This window comes from Camelus bactrianus, chromosome 32 (genome assembly GCF_048773025.1).
Source record: "Camelus bactrianus isolate YW-2024 breed Bactrian camel chromosome 32, ASM4877302v1, whole genome shotgun sequence".
Classification (NCBI taxonomy): domain Eukaryota; kingdom Metazoa; phylum Chordata; class Mammalia; order Artiodactyla; family Camelidae; genus Camelus; species Camelus bactrianus.
In genome coordinates, this window is record NC_133570.1 from 2878811 (window position 1) to 2898493 (window position 19683).

The 19683-nt window shown below is 47.8% G+C and overlaps 1 protein-coding gene and 1 non-coding gene across 2 annotated transcripts in view; both read right to left on the reverse strand.

Moving 5' to 3' along the window:
- TMEM132C (transmembrane protein 132C) overlaps window positions 1-19683 on the reverse strand; it is a 305189-nt gene that overhangs the window by 169906 nt on the left and 115600 nt on the right. The gene's annotated exons all lie outside the window — the stretch shown is intronic.
- TRNAV-CAC (transfer RNA valine (anticodon CAC)) lies at window positions 2876-2948 on the reverse strand. The gene has a single exon. It is a non-coding gene; the product is annotated as a tRNA-Val (tRNA).

Here is a 19683-nt window from a genome sequence, read left to right on the forward strand (position 1 = left end):
AACTGCCTGCCTAGTCAGCAAATGCTAAGCTCCGGCTGGACTCTTTTTGGTCTGTTCTGTCGCACTTAGTAGGGGCTTAATAAGCATGTATCACCTAAAGGCATAAATGAGCAAATTAATGATTCATGGCTCAAAAAAGTCTCTCACTCACCCCCACCCATCAAGAATAAACTTGTTTGATTATCAAGACTCTCCCGGGAATTTCTTTCTCATAAATCAATATTGTTTGCACAAACCCAAAGCGAAGTGTTCACTCCTCTTCATATTTTAGTCGGTATCGCAATACATTTTTGATGGTGTATTTATTTTCTGCCAAGTAACAATGGGTCTGATGAAAAATGGGGAGCCTTGAACTGCTGGAAAGCGGGAGAATGAATAACGCATTGATAAATCAGCCTCGCAAAATGTGCAGCCCTCTTTCCTGCAAAGGGTAGTGGGTGGAGACACACACGAATTAAAAAAGATGAAGAGAATCAATTTTCTCGAAATCGGAACGCAAAGGGAGCCTGGGAGAAATCAAAGGCACCTTTTTGAGCTTTTGGTGACCATTTCTTTTCTTCTCTTAGGACAACCAGAAAATAAGTATTTCCCTCCTCCTTTCCTTAACCACCTTCTTCCTCTGATGCTCAAGGGCAGAAAAAGGAAGGTATATAAATATAATACTTAAAATTTTTTTTCCATAACGGGATAACACCTCAGTGGCCGAAAACCTGCCTCCTTGGCAAAAGTTACCAGCAAATCACCAAAAATCTCTGATACTGAGCCTTCAATGGGGCTTTGACTTTCTGACTGGGGAGGCGCAAATGCAAAACTTCGGATCCATTTTTGTTTTCAATAAAAATCTTGTTTTAACAGCATCATGAATATTCATGCTGCCGGCGTCCCTCCAAATAAAGACAAGAGAAGCCAAATGAAACAAGAAGAAATAAAACGTAGTTCACTCAGCTGCACAAAGGTTTGAAGGGCAGGATTTTATGTTTTAAGACATGTGCATCTGTTTCCAAAAAAAAAAAAGAAAAGAAAAGAAAAAAGAAACAATATTCAGAGTACAAAAAGTGCCTGTGTCTACATCAGCACTTCTCAAACTTCAGCTCTTTTTCTACGGACTTTGCAACGTGTGTCATAGCTGAGGACAAACTACCTCGCTGTTTATGTAATGTTTTGCTGTAAATGAATTCAATCCAACTGATATTTTAGAAATTCAGCTTCAACTCTTATCTATCCCATCAATAGCTCAATCAGCTAATTTTCCTCTCCTTACGCACATGAAAACAAATGACCATGAGTCAGATGAGCAAAAAGTAACTAAAATTTTGTCTATCACCAAGGAAGTGCTCACCATGCTTTTGGGAGGAGTTGCCCGGCATTTCAGTGGGCCTCAGCCTTCACAGGACAGTCACTGTTGGCAGACGCTCTCTGCTGCAGGGCTGGGGGACAGAGGTGAGAAGCAGGCTGAGAAGCAGGCTGCTCTCAAAGCCGTGCTCGGTGGAACTGCAACCGTCAAAGGAGTTGGGCCCATGCTCCTGCTTATTCTAGACATTGAACCCCCGGAGTCAGGGTTTAAGACCAGGTTCCCCCTGGGTGCTCTGTGTTCTCCAGTGTGGCAGCCAGTAGCCACCTGTGGCTTTTCGAATTAAAGTGAGTTAGAATGAAATACAATCCCAAATGTAGTGCCACCATCTCACTGGCTTATATTTCAAGGGTTCCATAAGGACCGGGGGCCAGAGGCTGCTCCGCTGTAGAGCACACACTTACTTCAGCCATTTTCATCACCAAAGCTCTCCTCCAGAAAGCACAGAACACGGGACTGAATCGCTTGGCTGTACACCCGAAACTGACACTGTAAATCAATTACACTTCAATTAAAAAAAAAAAAAAAAAAGAAAGCAAGCACAGAACATTGCCTCCATACCCTGAAGCTAGTTTTGGAAATTTGTCTGTGAAATTAGGTGGGCTGGGATCCCCAAATCCTCACAGGCACGGTGCACTTCTCGCCGGAAGGTTCTGGAACCCACTGGGTACCAAATGTGACTCCACTCTTCCAGGACGTGGCCACATGTCCGCTTCCGTGTGTCCAGTGTACCTTCGTCTCCCAGGACAGTTTCCACGTGGAACCTTCCAGTCACTTCGCCAGGAACCAGCAGCTTTATTCGCTCTCCTCGCTGCCCAGCTAAGGCAGGCAGCTGCCAGAACATCCTGGCCAGTTTTGAGATATTGGGATTATGTGTAGCGGTGTCACCTTGTACTCTTATGGGCACACACAGTAGGACGTGCGTAGCCAAGCCCTGAGAAGACGGCATCTGCACACATCACATGGTGGACACCTCTCATGCCCGCCTCCATAATGGGATCGTGATAACATCAAAACAGCAGTGAGGTTTCCTCCTGGCCTCGGTCCAAATGGAGAAGTCATCCTAATAAACTGGAAACAGACCCAAAGCGGAGACTCATAGGAAGCGCTCTGTTCTGCCTGCTTCTCGCAGAGGAGTTAGGTAACTCAATTAACTTGATGAAGCCAAGACCGGAGCCTTCAGAGCTCCCGAGCTGCTCAAGCAGGGACGGCAAGCAAAAATACCTCCAGGGGTCAGGAAGATAATTCCAGTAAGTGAGGAAGGCTCGTCTCGGAGGCCCTGCAGGGAGGGCTGGGGGCCGGGATGGAGCAGAAAACAAAAGCCCTGCCAAGCATCCGTGAGCTGGCACCAAACTATTGGAAGCAGAAATACGGGCTCAGTTCTCAGATCTTCTGATTTTTCTCTTCTACTTCTTTTAAAAAAAATTATTTTATTTTTTAAATTGAACCTTAAATTCAATTTTTAAGCCTTTTGGGGGGGGGATAGGTAATTAAGTTGATTTATTTCTTTAATTTTTTTTTAAATGGAGGTACTGGGGCTTGAACCCAGGACCTCGTGCCTGTGAAGCACACGCTCTACCACTGAGCTCCACCCTCCCCCTAGAGCTTCTGATTTTTAAGAGAACACAGAAAGGCAGATTCTTCAGTAAAATTTCTTAAACTGAACGAAAAAGATTTAACAGTAGCTTTAGTCCCATAGCTTTAAAAATGCTATGTAGGCCCCAAGAAAACACTTCTTCGAGCCCCCAGACCTTAAAGCTGTGTACAAAGTTATGCTTTTATGAGTTGGGTTAATAAAAGAGAAACAAAAAGTATCACTCCATGTTCGGGTTATTCCCTGTGATAGACTGAGAACGGCCACACTTCTCTCCTTCTCTGTAACAAGTCCTTCTGTAAATGTGGCTTTGAAGTTCTCTCCTTAAGAGATGAGGTCTCTTTTCCCCATTCCTTGAGCGCAGCATGGCCTTGTGATTTGTTGTGGCCAAGAAAAGGGGGCAAAGGCCACACAGGACTAATTTTAAGTCTGGGCCTCATTTCTGTTCTTTCTTGGAGCCCTGAGACCACCGGGTGAACAAGCCCCAGCTGGCCTGCTCGATGATGAGACACACGTGGCCCTGAGGCCCCCATCGCCCCAGCCGACAGCCAACCTGCCGGGCTGACAGTTGACCTCAGACACACAGCAAAGACCAGAAGAACTGCCCAGCTGAGCACGGGGTACAGACCCACAGAATCACCAGGCAAAGAAACGGTTATTGCTCCCAGGGTGGTTTATCATTAGAAAAAGCTACTGTTAAAACGTTTCAGTTCAGTACCTTTCTCACGGGGGTTCGAATCCCGGCTCCATCGGTTACTAGCCGTGACTGTGGAACAGTAACCAAACTTTCAATGCCTCCATTTCCTCCTTCCTAACGTAAAGATAACAATAAAGTAATAATAATAATAACAACAAAGCCTACTTCACAGGGCCTTTCTGAGGACTTAACAAGCTAGTACAATCCATGCATTTATTTAATATTTAGACGGGAGGCCTGGCACACAGTAAGTTCCTGGTGAGTTGTGGTCATCTAATAATTTCGTTGGCTTCACCTCAATCTTTTAAAAAGACCTCCGGGGTCTGTTTTCATCAGTAACCACTAAAAAAAAAAAAAAAAAAAAAGTCCTAATTGTCCCCACTCTAATGCTCTGCAGGCCATGTGTTTCAGAAGTTGGGCATTCGTGGTACCTGTTTTAGGGGTGATATTAGCATGCATGTGAAAAAAGTGGCTGAAATAACGACATAAAGCCATATACTCTCCTAGACCTTGGACTTCGTGGGGGACGTTCTTTAGTCATTTATATTTGCGGCTCTGGAACCATTTTTTCAGAAAACAGCAGAGCAATCGGTCCCCAGAGGCAAACATGAAGGGTATTTTACTTTTAAAAAGGCTATTTCTTACTACATCACTCTTTAAGCAAGTCCTGACTGTGGCTGGAGAGCCTGAACGACCCCAGCCCCTCTGAAGCGCAGGCACCTAATATAACGGTGGGGCGCCCAGCAATCAGGGGCACGGGCAGCCTCGGAGTGCACAGTCATTCCACTTGACGGAGCTCATCTACTGCACGAGCGGACCCGTGCTGCTTCCGTCCTGGCGACGACTGCATCCAGTCCACAGACGTTCGCCAAACGGTTGATTAAATGAATGCAATGGGGAAAATGTAGGTGCCTCTGGGGAAACGGAAGGACGGGAGGCTTCTGATCCTGGACGTCTGGCATCCCTAAACGTGCGGTCTCTAAGGTCAGTGCTGCCAGAGGTAGGACGCTCAGCTCTTGCTGGTGTGTGAGCATCTCAACACCCCAGTGGAGACCCGCCGCAAAGACCGGCAAGTTCGTCTGCAGCCCTGGAGGCCAGGGATCTAGAACTTCATAGTTCTGAGGCTCAAGCTCAGCAAACAAGGACTGAGGGAAGTCTACGCCACGTGTCACCGCCGTTGGATTCTTACAGCTTTAGAACTGGTGACAATTTCGCCCGGCCCATGGGCAGAGTCATGCATTCAATCTGTTGGAAAGCAGACTTAACTTATCTGAGAGGCTAGAGAATTTTGACCAAAGCTGTATATTGGATCATTTCACTTCCCAGGCAGTTCTCCCTTGCATCTCACTTTCATAGCGTTAGGGGAGACAAAGGCATGGACGGGAAGACGCAGCACTAGTAATCTGTCACGGCTTTGAAGATGACGGAGATTAATCCTCGCACGTTCATGGTGACTCAAACGCTGTGGATCTTTAGTGTTTTGTGGTCTCCTCTTTCATGTCTTACCAACAGGGGCTCGGCCGTGCTTGAAGACAGGACATTCTAGAAGCCAGAGGGGACTTTTTCATCACCATTTACCCCATTATGGGGAGTTCATTCTCATTCCACACAGACTGTGCAGTGAGTGCCAGAACACGGATGGAGACACGCTCCCCGGAGATTCCGTGGATGCCAGGCACTCGGGGTGAGTCCTTCGTACGCCGGCCCGGGACGTGCTTCTCAGTGGCAGCCAGTTAGTCTGAACAGGGCCAGGCCCCGGAACCAAAGAGGACGGCTGCTCTACCCCAGCAGACAAGCCAAGATTTTTGGAAGGACGCCAGCTCCCCAAAGCTCCTGGCCCCTCTCTGAATTCAGAGCGCCCTGGAACTGAGACAGAACATTTTAAATATCAACAACCGTTGTCACTCATCATGGGGATGGCTCTGCTTAAAGTCTACCCAGGGCTTTGAACACACCGAGTGAAACAGCGGAGAAGACAGCAGGGGCTAAGAGACCACAGCCGTAGGGGAAGAAATGACAGGGGAAAAGAGGCTACTTGAATCCTGCAAATTGCACCCCTCTCTTCTGATCTGTTTCCTTTGTTTCATTCGGTTCGTATGTGCACACCCCTGAACCGTTCCAGTTAGATGGCCAAAGTGATGGCAATCTGGAGGCAAAGAAAAAAGTTGTAGGTGTTTTTCAAGCAACAATTTTCTTTAACTTTTCTCATGCGGAAAAAAAAACCCAGTAGAGATTTCCATAGCAACAGTCCTGGTGCCTGCTTTTTTGGAAACAGTTCAAGAATTAAGGACAAGTGGCATTGCCAGGTGCCGGAATTTCAGAATTTTGTATGAGGCCGTTCCAGATACGGGTAACTTTCCATCCTTTTCTTGGGAATGCTCTCAGTGGCTTCAATTAACCTCAAGGAAGGGAGACCCTGATATAACAGCCTTTATGCCTCTGTGTAATGTTTAAATTTCTTCCTTTTAGCCTCTCCCATCTTCGTCAGACTGAAAAATATAATTTCTTAATGAATTATTTGATTAAGATCACGTCTTAATGGTCTGTCCTGAGAGGGTTCACTGCACAAGCCACATTTCGAGTGCAGTGGGGGAGCGGACAAATACTGTCTGTGCCAGGAAGGGAGTGTGCGTCCTTTACTCTGGACAGACAGGAAAGATATTTATTGCCACTATCTTTGGCCAAAGAAGAGTTGAGATTACTTCTTCCCGGAAGAGCCAGTTGCCTAAATGTGACCCAACCTGAGAGCCAGGGTCCAAGGTTATTCCTGTTCCCACTTCACAGGCTCTTCTTAAACAACTGTGACTGTCACTGGCAGTCAAATGACCAGAGATCTGAAAATGCACTTCATTCACTACCAGTTGGCTCCCTCGCTTGTCTGCAAATGCCAAGGACATCTTGATAGGGCCACAGAAGCTTCCCGTGCAGTCCTGAGATCACCCGAGACTCAGACCCTTACAGCGCATATCTCCATGTGGCACTGCGAGATGCTGTGGTGAATACGACGGCACGGACTGGGCTGGGCACGTAGCACAGGTGTTTTCAAGGTTGCAGATTCATCCAGGGTAGTGCCAAGACAACACATGACAAAAAAGGCAGTAAAAGCAGAAAGCTATGGAGAACTTGAAGGAGGGTGAGCTCCTATCTGGCATGGAGGAACGGGAACAGGCATGAGATCCCATGGGAGCCAATTCCTGAGTGACAAGAAGGAGCTCACTCTCTGCAGACAGAAGATAGACCATTCCAGGGAGCCAGAACAGCAGGTGCAAAGGCCCTGTGGCAGGAATGAGCTTTGATGTTGCAAAGAGATGGTGCAACGCTTTAGTGCAACAAGTGTGGGAAACGGGGCTAAAACCTGAGTCTGGAGAGATGGCTGTGGGTCTCAGCCTTGACTGCATCAGCATCACCTGGGGGGATATTTAAAAATATCTGACCATCCCCAGGCATGTCCCCAGAGATTCTGATTTAACTGGATTAGCGCAGGATTCAGACATTGGATTTTTTTCAAAGTTTTTTTTTTTCTCAAACATTTTAAAGCCATGGGAAAATGAGTCGTACCACCAATGCCCACCTAACCTTCCCCTCAACTGACAGACTTTGAAAACCTGCCATGTATGACTTTGCTTCTTTTTTGGTTTCTGTCTCTCTCTGTCTTTGTCTCTCTCGCTGTTTCTCTATCTCTGTCTCTACGTATACATCCCTCCTGAAAAAATTAATATTCCTCATTTTAATTACATGCATTTACAAATCTATTAATTATTTAAAATATATGGGTGTATATTAATTATTAACAAATATATTAATGTATTATGTCAATACAACATATTAATTATTAATAAGTATATTAATTAGTTGAATGTATTAAGGTAATATAGCCATTATTTATAATCTGATGCCCACTCAAGGTGGGGAACCGCTAGTCTGAACTCCTCTTGGTTGGGGGCAGTTCCCATCCCAGAGGAACATCCCCATTCTTTGGGGGGTTGAGGGTGAGTGGGGGCACCCAGCCCTCGTGGCATCAGGCCACAGTGGCATCTGCAAGTGGCCTGCGTCGCTCTCCAGGCACATACACGTCAAAGGAATATTCTAACTCAGCAGAGCGACCTCACAGGCAGTCCACGACGTGCCCTGTTTACCCCGACCTCCAAGCCAGCATCTCTCTAGCTGTCTCTCTATCCCTTTACACGGTGCAGAAAATAAGGCAGATTGCATGGGGCTAAGGGTTTTGTTTTGGTTTTTTTTTTTTTTTGCCCAGAAATCTCACATCTACTTCACCCTACTGCTCCTTCCTACCACGCTGGGCACCGGAGAACTTAGAGATCTTGCCTGCCCCTGTGTTTCACCCACAAGGAGAGAAAAGCTGTCCCTTGCTCTCTGGTTTCCCTAACTTCTCAGCATGTCATTCAACGCTCAGGAGTCCCACCGACACTGAACTCCTTGCAATTTTCTGTCGGTTGCTTTTATTTATTTATTTATTTATTTACTTACTTACTTACTTACTTACTTACCTACCTACTTATTTTTTGCTTTGTCTCCTCATTTTAGGAAAAGTGTATCTAAGTTTTTGGAATAAGCACAAATCAATAAGAGTTTTCTAAATTTTCTTGTCTGATTCAAAAGTTAAGAGTTTCACTGACATTTTTTTCTGAATTGGAGCTACTGGGGATTGAACCCAGGACCTCGTGCGTGCCAAGCACTCACTCTACCACGGAGCTGTACCCTCCCTTCCATTTTTTCATTAGGTTCTATGATAGCCGATCCCTATGGAAATGAATATAATGTGTTCTCTTTATGGCTTGAATCTGGGGGAGAACCATGGACTACGAATGTAATAAGAAGCACAGAAGGCACGAAACCTCACTTCTTATATCAAAATATTAAACCCCGGGGTTGGGGGGGAAACGGGTAAACACCCACACTAGGTTGACTAGGAATAGGGAGGCAGTCTCCTGAACTCATCAGCGACCCTGCAGTCCGAGTGGCTCCTGAGGGGGCCCGGCGGCTCCCCGAGCCTGTACCCAGCAGCCCAGCCAGGTGAGGACGGCGCCCTCCCCGCGCCCATCCTGATGCAGCCGCCACGTTCCACCCTCCGCGCCCTCCCGCGCGATCCGGATGCTACATCTGGGCTTGCCAGCCAGCCTCAGCCTTTAGCCCTGCCATCGGAGACACGCTGACCCTGGCCCATCACTTCTGGGGGCCGGCCCCTGCCTCCGGAGCCCGTTCCGGGAAGTGCTCGTTAACCGGTAATGGAATGAATGATAACTGACGTGCGACCCTCTTCCGGTCAATGGGACGTGAGGGGTGGGCTCCGAACTGAACAAACCTCTCTGGTGCTGTCCAAGCCCTTCTCTCCTTGCTGCTGCTTTCTGTTTTTTTTTTTTTTTAAGAAGGAATATTCAGATATGCTTATCACAAAGTACAGACTAACCAGATTGGATCCTCGCACTTTGGTAAACATGGAAACTGGCCTTGATTCAGTGGCATGTGGCCACGTTATCTGCTGCCAACATCTGGGAGACGCAGAGCTCCCTGAGTTGCCGGGCAAGGCCATGATGTTCCCGACAGATGGCTTCCACCATATGTTCCTGGGTCCCTTCCTGACTCCCAAGAACCACAGTTGGCTTTTAAGCCTGAGAGACAACTGGTGGTAACCTACAGTGGTACCGATGCACGCGGTGACCAACCCTTTGTTTTCCTCAGGGTATTCCAACCTTGGCATGACTGGTTGGCATTCTGAGCTGGAATATTCTTGGATGGGGGCAGGAAGGGATGCTGTGCATTGCAGGATGTGTAGCATCATCTCTGGTCTCTACCCACGAGACGGTGGTAGAAACCTCCTCCCCGGTTTTGACAACTAAAAACATCTGATAATTTCCAAGTTTCCCCCGGGAGCGGGTAAACCCGATCCCTGATTTACTTAAACGAACGCAATGGCATCCTTCCACCTACAAGATGTAGATGCAGCCACAGAGGTGGGAGTTCACTGGCTAGAGTACTTTCAGCTGCAACTAGGAGCTCTCAACCCAGAGTAGCTACAATGGACCATCCATGTAACTTGAGGAAAAACTCATGTAATAATAAAAAAATAATAATGCAATAATAATAATAATTTAATAGGTATTCAGTGCTTAATATGTGCCAGGCAGATGTTAAATTTCTCTATCATTTAAGCTGCAACAATAACCCTAGGAGTAAGTGCTGTTATTATTATTATTCTTAAACAGAAATCGAGGCACAGAGAGGCTGAGGAACTTGCCTTGGTTGCACAGCTAGGAAACTATGAGTCCAGGATCTGAATTCAGTCGTCCATCTCTGGAGCTCGTACCTCCATCCCTGTGTTATTGGGATGCTGCTCTTTCCTGCTGGCTATCCAAACCCTCTTTCTTCCAGTACCTGCACCTCAACTTGCCCTTCGTCAAGCCACTCTGCCTACACTTTGAGTCAACAAGTTGGTTTGGGATTAATCCACCACTTCCAACTCTGAGGGTAGTATGTTTAAGTTTGTTGCTCACAATAAATGGGTCCAGGATGGGTCTGTGGCTCAAACCAAGCCAAGGAGACTCAAAGACTTAGAATAATTTTTGTTGTGATGGTGGTGGTAAAATACACATACCATAAAATGTACCATCTTAACCATTTTTAAGCATATAGTTCAGTGGTATTAAATACATTCATAATATGCAACTATTACCACCATCCATCTCTGTAAATTCATTTCATCTTACAAAACCGAAACTCTGCACGCATGAAACAGCAACCCCCCTTGTCCTCCCCGGCCCCTGACAACCACAGTTCTACTTTGTCTCTATGATTTTGACTACTCGAAGCATCTCATATAAGTGGAATCATACCGTATCTATCACTTTATCATTTGTGACTGGGATATTTCACTTGATATAATATCTTCAAGATTCATCCCCGTGGCAGCATGTGTCAGAATTTCGTTCCTTTTTAAGACAGGATAGCGTTCCGTGCTGCATCCGGTTTATACCTGTGTCCACTGACCGACACTTGGGTTTCTTCCACTTCTTGGCTGTTGTGGGTGATGCCACAATGAACACGGGTCTGTAAATATCTCTTTGAGATCCTGATTTCAATTATTTGGGGTATATACACGGCAGAGGAATTGTTGGATCATATGGCAGTTCTATTTTCAGTTTTTGAGGTACACCATACTGTTTTTCACAGCAGCTACACCACTTCACATGCCTATCCATAGGGCATAAACGTTCCAATTTCTCCACATCCTCATTAAACTTGCTATTTACTGTTTTTTTGTTCTTTTCAATAGCTGCCATCCTAATTTTTTCCTAGGAGAAAAACCCCTTTTAAACTCTCAGTATGTTGGGAACTGGGAACCACTGGGGGTCATCACATAGAGAGCCCCCAGGAGAGTTCTAACAACGTGTAAGAAAGGGATTTGGATGATGAAGTGAAAGAGATTGAATCCCAGGATGGGTTGTTGCGAGAACTGCATGGCATGTTACTCATGAATGAATGACAAACATTATGCAAATATGCAAAAAAAAAAAAAAATTCTAGAGGCCCAGTAGGGCCTCCCAACCAGCAGTCCCAGAAGCAGCCAGGATTTTGACTTCAGGAGCCCCTGTCCCGTCCAGGCAATGTTGGAAAGAAAAGGCTGAAAAGGCGACGTGTTCCTTTATTTTGTTGTAGCAATTCCCATTTTTTAAAGATCCTTCTGAAAAGAATACAAAAGAAGAGAAGGCTTCTTCAGGAAGGTATGCCCAGAGTGACTGCACAACGCCCATGGATGCTGGTGTGTTTAGGGAGATGTGAGCTCCGGCCTCCTTCTTCTTCCAGGCATTGTCCTCATAGGTGGCTCCACCTGAGGGACAACCTCCATGCAGGTCTGGGATGCTGGTCTTCCTGGCTGGATGCCCTCGAGGCAAGAAGATGGAGGAAGAAAGTCCTACATGATGTAAGTTTAACCAAGGTCGCGAGGGCAGGCCTTGAGAACATGGATCTGCTCTGGAAGAAAGAGGAGACGGGGAAGGGCAGCGGGACTCTGGTGTAGGGGAGTGAGGTCACTGGGCTCAACTGGGGAAATGGCTGGTAACTGGTCCTGAGATCCACAGCCCGGGTCCCCCCTCCCTTCTAGCCTCTCCTGCACCACATCCTCCTGTCTGTCTTGATGGTCTAATTTTCAGGACCCCTCCCCCCCCTTTCTGAATAAAAAAGTGCATCGGACTTCTGGAAGTAGACTGGAGCCAAATGGCCCTGGGAACACACAAAGGACTAATAAATCAAGAAACAGACTCAACATCGCCAGACACACGGAACATGGAAGCTGAAACAGTGACAAGATTCCAAGACAGGTATCATTATTTATTATGATGATGATTGGTATGGAAAGGACTCTATTTCTTTTGTTTTAATTTTTATCCACATTTTTTCGTTCTTAAGTTTTAAAAAAATTAATTTTAATACAATTTTAAAGTTAACTGAAAATGTCCCATCTTCAGTCATTGCAGAATATTGGCTCTATTCCCATGTTCTCCACCACATCCTTGAGCCTGTCTTACCCCCAACAGTTTGTGCCTCCCACTCCCCCACCCCAAGATTGTTCCTCCACCCCCAGTAGTAACCACTAGTTTGTTCTCTGTATCTGTGAGTCTGCTTCTTTTTGTTGTTGTTGTTATATTCATGAGTTTGCTGTAATTTTTAGATTCCACGTGTAAGTGTCATCATACAGCATTTGTCTTCCTCTATCCGGCTTGTTTAACTTAGTGAACCAGTGCAATTAGAATGTTTTCGAATCAGGTAAGATTGTTTTTCCCCTCTCTGAGATTTCAATTCAGCTGATAAACTCTTGGGGTTGCAAGACAGCAAAAGTTCAAATCTCTGATAAATAGGAACCCTGGAGCAGGGACTTGACATTAAACCAAGTGGCGGCAAATCAGCTCCTAAAAATCCGCCCCAGGACGCCAGGATACTAGAATCCTCCATCCTCTTACTGCAATCACCAATCTCTCCCTTAGCCGGCCTCACTTCTCAAAAACGTCCAGCTAGAAAGGGACGGTCTGTCACAGGGCCACTTACGCATGTGTTGAATTGCTTGCAACAGACAAAGCTGACAGCCGGGGAACTCGAAAACTAAGATGCCTTTTAAATGGTTGAAAGAACTTGGAACAAAGGGGGCAGAACTCGACCAGGAGGGCTCTGCCTCTTCTCTCTCCTCCCGGAGCTGGAGTCAATTTGGTTTCAATGTTTCCCACAACAGACAAATCGCTCTCAAATGTTTCACCGAAGCCGGGGCTGCCTGGCAACCCAGATGTGCTGTGGGGGAGCTGGGGAGGGGGGGCCCCGGGCAGGAAACATGATTTCTTCACTTCTTCCCAAGCAGAAAGAAAATTGTTCCTCTTCTCTGTTCCAGAAGAGTACATTTAAAATGACAAGCTGGAGAAAGTGAAAACAAACCTTTCCTTGGGAGACATTCAACAGGGAAATGCGTTTTAGACGAGAGTGTGGGAAAATGGGCTTCCCGAATTTTCCAAAGGCGCTCCAGGTTTGCAGTCCAGGCCGACTCCATTGTTGGTTGAGGGTCTTGTCCCCCTCATGACGAGTCTGGGGGCAGTCAAGTCACTCCCAAGGGCTTCCACTTGGCCCTGCAGACTGAAGCTCTGTTGGAAATGCAGGGCTGATAATTATCCAGGCCAAGCCAGGTATCTGGAAATTGCCTTTGAAGGTTTTTTTTATTTTTTTTGTATCCTCAGACACAAAAGGGATCAAGGGGGAAGGAAAAAAAAATCCCCAATATTAAATTATAATAGCACACGCACAGGCTGTGCTCAGAAATTAGGGGAATGGATTTGAGCGCGCAGGTCTGGACTCACCCAGTGGAGAAGGGTTTATTCTCCACGTGGCAAAGGCACCGATTCCTATTCACAGCGTGGCCTTCCCACGGCGGGGAACATCAGTTGGAACTGCCAAGGGGCACGTAGCAATTCAAAAGGACCAAAGATGGCACAGTGGAAGGTTCCAGAATACATCAAGGAGACCGTCTTCTCTGTAGTGGGTGGCGGAGCCCCCTCCTCCAACTCACGTCCATCTGGAGCCTCTGAAAGCAACCCTGTTTGTAAATAGGGTCTTGGCCAATGTAATGAGTTAAGGATCTCAAAATGGGATCATTCTGGATTGAGGTGGGTCCTAAATTCCAATGACTGGTTTCTTGATAGGAGAGGGGAGATCTGAGACACACAGACACGGAGGAGGGACAGAGGAAAGGCTGGTACAGACAGAGGCAGAGACTAGGGGGATGCGGGCACAAGCCCAGAAACGCCAAAGCCTGCCAGCAGCCACTGGCAGCGGAAAGAGGCCAGGCAGGGCTCTTTTCTAGAATCTTCAGGCAGAGCCCGGCCCCGCCAGCACCTTGATTTCAGACTTCCGGTTTCCAGAATTGTGAGAGAGAAAACTTTCTGTTGTTTCAAGACACCCAGTTTGGTGCGATTGGCTACAGCCGTCCCGGGACACTAACACATTCTGCTTGGTCCTGACTCCTAGATCAGGAGCTGCCGCACGGCAGCCTCCGGGCACAGTCCGGTCCCCGGGTCTGCACCGTGGCACCGTGATGGCTGTGGAGTGATTCTGTCTGAAAGATGCTACGTGAGGCCCACGTTTCCAGCTTCTCTTCAAAACCTGGGTGCAAGGGTCTTCAGTTCCAGTGGGGCAATGATTATTGGGAGCGAAGAAGACACTGCTGCCTTTAGAAACAGTGCGTGAGCCCCTCTGTCTGCCTGGTACCCACCAGCAGTAGCTGCATCCTCTCCACGGGGCGGAGGTGGAGAACTGTGTGTACGTGATACACGGGTCTCTAGATCATGTGTTGATCTGGGGGTGGTTTCGGGGGCTGGTTCATTGAGATGACAGGGGTTGGTTAGCTGATATTGCTAAGGCCCTCTCAAGTCACCCCGGCACTCCCAGAAAGCTGCACGCGTCTCTGTGCCCTGGCCGGCGGGTACAGGCACCTCAGTTTACCACCTACAGCCAGGTGGTCCCTGCTTTGGCCATTCTCATTAACCAGAAACATGGTGGAGGAGGCTTCTGAACACTGCACGGCGCTAAGTGCAACAAACACTTTGGTATCAGCGGGAAAGGGTCCACCTGACAAGATCCCAAGAACATCCCTAAGTGTGAAAAAAGCAGCTAACCATTAGGTCACTCGACAGAAAAAGCCTCCGCAGACTAGAGCTTTGTTTTGTTTTTTTAAATGGGTTTGATGTTTACCGTGTGGCTAGTTTAGAGGCAATAAAAAAAAAGGTCAACACTAATAACATTTTCTGCCATACATCTTCTCTTGGAAAATCTTTCTTTTTTTTTGTTTTTTTGGGTTTTTTTTGTTTGTTTGTTTGTTTGTTTAAGGATACAATTCAATGGTGTTTAGTATATTCACAAAATTTGCAACAATCACCACTATATAATTCCACAATATCTTCACCCCCCCCCAAAAGAAACCCTGTATCTTTTAGCAGTCATTTCCCGCTGACCATCTGTCTCACTGGGCCTGGCAACCACTAGTCCGTTGTCTGTCTTGATGGACTTGCCTGTTCTAGGTAACTCCCACACAGAGGCTCGCACAGCATGGGGTCTCCCGTGTCTGGCTGGCTCCACTCAGTGCCGTGTTTTCCAGCTTCACCCCCATGTAGCCCTTGCCAATAATTCATTCCTTTCTATGGCCACATACTAGTGCCTTAGTGAATACATCACAGTTCGCTTAGTCATTCATCGGTTGATGGACATTCGGGTTGTTTCCACATTTTGGCTTCTGTGAATAACGCTGCCCTGAGCTCTCGTGCTTTGTGTATTTGTTTGTGTATAATTGTCAGTAGACTCAACGGTGACGCTCCAGTCTATTAGGGGAAAGATGCCCCATGAATCCACCTACAGATGGGATCCTGAGACTCTGCCCTTTGCCCTGGGTGGCTGGGAACTAGGTTTGCCTGTACAAGACGCCCCTCACAAAATCCTTGCAGAGGTGGTGAGAGCCGGGCTCTGGACTCTGCCTGCATTCCCTGGTCATACACCGCGGCTCTAGGAATGAATTCCCCTGCCCACCCCAGCCTGCTTGGAAGAAATAATGCTTCTCTCAACATTCCCACATCCAAAACCTTCCTCCTTCAGCATATCTCTTTAAAAGCTCCTTCCCCGCCTGCATCCTTTTGTCTATTTATTGGGAGATGCTGGGAACACACGGTGGTTGTTAAGGACGCATGACGCTGTGCTGGCTTGGTTGGGGGGGAACGTTAGTTATTCACAAGAGTGACGGTGCCCACACCCGCCAGTCACAACAGGACAGGACTAATGAGTCAGCAGGTCCCACATCCAACTGCTGGGAAAGAGCAGGCACCCCCTGCATCCCAGTGGAGGACCCCGCACGGCTCCCTTATTCTGTGGTCTTGTCTCCGCAAAGCAAAGGTTGCTGAAGGCTGGATGCTTGGCGTAGCCCAGTCTCTCGTCTGCTCCTTTCTGATTCTTCTGGCAAGACCACCTCCTTCCTCCACCACGTTTTACGTAAAAAAGGAAAAATCAGCTCTTGGGATTTATAGCCTGAAGTCTCCATGAGCAGCCCTGGCAGGCAAACCTTACCCAGCCCAGGGCAGAGCAGCCACGCAAATTGGTGTTCCGCTGTCAGTTACCCTGCAGAAAAGGAGATGGAGGGGTTTCTGATTTTGCTTTTGGGGAGTTGGCAACTTGCGCTGACGAGGCAGCTACCTCTGAGGGGAGGCTTGGCGAGATAACTACCCGAGGTTGACGGAATCAGAGATGGATGGTGTCATGCGTCCTGTCTCCTCTCTTTCTCAATCACCTCTGAAATATTTTGGATCCTTCGCTTTTTAAGTGATTGTATCGGCTGGACACTGAGCTCTTGGTGGGGAAGAGATATAATGAAGGAATATATTGTTAGAAGGGAAATTGCAGAGACACAGCCTTCGCAGGTTTTGGTCAGAGAAATGCCTGGGAATGAGCCAGACCATGTCTTCATTTTCCACCCAGATCTCCACGACAAACGTCCGGCTAGCCACGCCCCTTGTGCATCACAGACGTAGACCAGGGGTTGTCAGTCGAGGTGATTTTGCCCCTCCAAGGATATCTGGCAACGTCTGGAGACAACTGGGTTGTCACAACTGGAGATAAGGTGTTACTGGCATGCACTGAGTGGAGACCAGGGATGCTGCTAAACTCCCCACGGTGCACGGGACGCCCCACGACAAAGACTCATCCTGCCCCAAATGCCAGTCTTGCCGAGGCTGAGAGACGCAGGCGTAGACTCAACCCTCAACCCGTCCGTATGCTTCTTCCCTTACGAGATGCGACACAGGACGACGGGCGATGCGTCAACGCCTGGTTGCAGCAGAATGTAATCTTGCAGGGAGGGGCGCCTCTCCGTGACTCTCTTAGCCTCCCTGCTTCCAGTCACTGAGGTGCAGGGCTCTGGAGTAGCCACACTCGGGGGAGAGCATCTCCCCTCCATTTTCCCGAATCGCAGATTTTGTTCAAGCAAGCTTATTTTAAATGGGAGAGGCTGAGTGAGCCCACCTCCCCCACCTTTGCTTCCTTGGGGAGTAATTTCAGTGGCTTTCTGACGAGGCCAGAGGTGGGGCCAGTGTGTCCCCAGGTCTGCCCTTGACGCATCCCCAAGGTCAGAAGCCATCTGCCTGCCCGACACCTGTGACTTGCGGTGACAGTGAACGTCGGACCCGACACAGGGAGTGATTCCGCAAACTCAGTCTAGGGCTTGCTTCGAGGAAGAAGTATGCTCCGCAGCACCCCGGGGCTCGAGGCTCGCGGAGAAGGCAGTGGGAATCTTCAGGGCTGATGACCTGTTGTCAATGTGTTTTGAAAACCCGTGGATTAAGGTGCAACGCTTACGCTTGGCGTAAGGAATAGATTTTATTTCAAGGAGCCTCGGTTAGCAGGTCACAAAGGAAACCGTCCACGAAGAGGAAGGTCTTTGATATAAATCTGACATGAGGCATTTGCTTCTGCGTTAATTCAACACGTGCTTACTGCCCCTTTATTACGTGCTGAGCCCTAAACTGATCGACAAGGGGCCAATATCTCTGTCTCACCGATCTGTTTACAGGCCACTGTAAACATACCCAGTTTAGGTATTTTTCCTGTATGTTGGTCACCATTTCATTTTTTATTTTCCAAAACACGGGTTCCTAAAATAATGTTCTATTCACAGGAAGCAAAGTGCAACCTCCACACCTTGGCTTTTGAGTCCCAGGAACTGACGGGATCCTAAAGCAGGGGTGGCCTTTGAATCTGATGCACGAGGCGGCTAACAAAACGCAGGCTGCATCCTCGAGCCTGGGGAAGAGAGCGCAGTTTGTGGAGCCGGTCCTGTAAAGGAGGCTTAGGCCAAGTCTCCGGGTGTGAGGCTGGCCCTTCCAAAACCCCCGAGAAGTCTGGTTTCTCTCCAGGCATCACGGCCTTGTCGCGCAAAGCCGCCTTCCCGGGAGCTGATGGAGAATGCCTTTGGACTTCAGGGTCAGGAGGGGTCTTTCAAGGCCTCCCCACAAATCCCCCGTGAATTCCTCAGCTGGGTTCCGGCAAGGGGACAGATGGATGTCCCCTGTGACGGAACCAGCAGCCATCCTCGGGGGCAACGGGATAAACAGGGGTTTCCATGAGCTGCCCCTCTTATGAGGAGGAGAGAGTGGTGATTCCCAGGCTTCAGGGAGCCTCATGCGAACGTCACTATTCTGCCACACCTGGGCACATCTTTTTGTATTTTCTCTCTGAATGTTTTTCCTAAGAATAACTACTTTTAAAAATTAAAATGAATTTAAACTAAATGAAAATGAAAGGTGTCATCCTGAAAGGGAACGCCTGCTTTATCCACAGTCTCCCATCCTTCAGCAGGACGTCTTGGAGTCCTTGTTGCCTCTCTGGTTCCCCTCCCCCTCCCGCCCCCAAGGACACGGATCCGTGGGTGGAAGGATGAGGAAGGCAGAAATCGGGCTGCCATGTTCCCAGCACCAAGTAACATCCAACCCAGAACCATGCCGTTGTATTATCCTCTCTGCCCCAAAGGCTCTCGTCATTACAAAACAATTTTTTTCCTCTTTGAACAAAATCATGGTGAAGTGAGAATCAATACAGCTTTCAGTACAAACCTGGTTGCTGTTGTTTTATGCAAAGCACGATGTCCTTTTACTGCTAAAGCAGAATTCAATGCTTATTGAAGTTCTGATGGATGTTTCAAAACAACCTGTGAGTGACATCCCACATTCGTTCACATCGGCACGTTTACACGCCAGACTCAGTGAGAAGCACCTTGCAGATAAACAGGAGCCCACTGCATCCTCCCATCTCCGTGGCAGTAAGTACCAGGCTCACGCCTGATTTAGGAAGCCAAGGCACATGCAGATTAGGTGACTTGCCAAGAGTCGCAAAGCCAGGACGTAAAGGAGACAGGACCAGGACTGAGGCCAGCAGGACTCACGTTCTCCACCACCATCCTTATCTTTGTGATAAAAAAACACAGAGAACAGCCTTTCCTCTCCAACAAGCCAGGGTCAGGGGCCCCACACCTTGGACGTAGGGGCCCACTGGCTCACTCATGCTCACCCCCCAGTGATAGTAGAGTTTGCATTTCTAGAGAGGGATGCTGAGGGTGAGAAATTGACACAACATTGTAAACTGACCATACTTCAATTCAAAAAAAAGGAAAAAAATCAGATAAAACAAAAACAAATTTCAAAAAGTACAAATGAGAAGACAGTTATGACTCTGGAATTTTAAAACATGCCCTCGGTTCCCTGTCGCCTGAACATCCCTTCCAAAGCTTGGGCTGGACGTGCGCATGTTACAACAGCAGGGCGTCGTCGAGCCAGGGTGCTAGGGGACCCCGTGGAAATGGACCTTGAACTTTCCAGATCAGCATCTCTCCCCATCCAAGGCAGGAGGAAGCAAACCTGGACCCTTTGATCCAAATATCTACTCTTCTGGCCCCGCAGTTACATCACAAGGTTAAGAAAGTTCCTCTAAGACACTGAGTTTATCCCTTTTCACCAC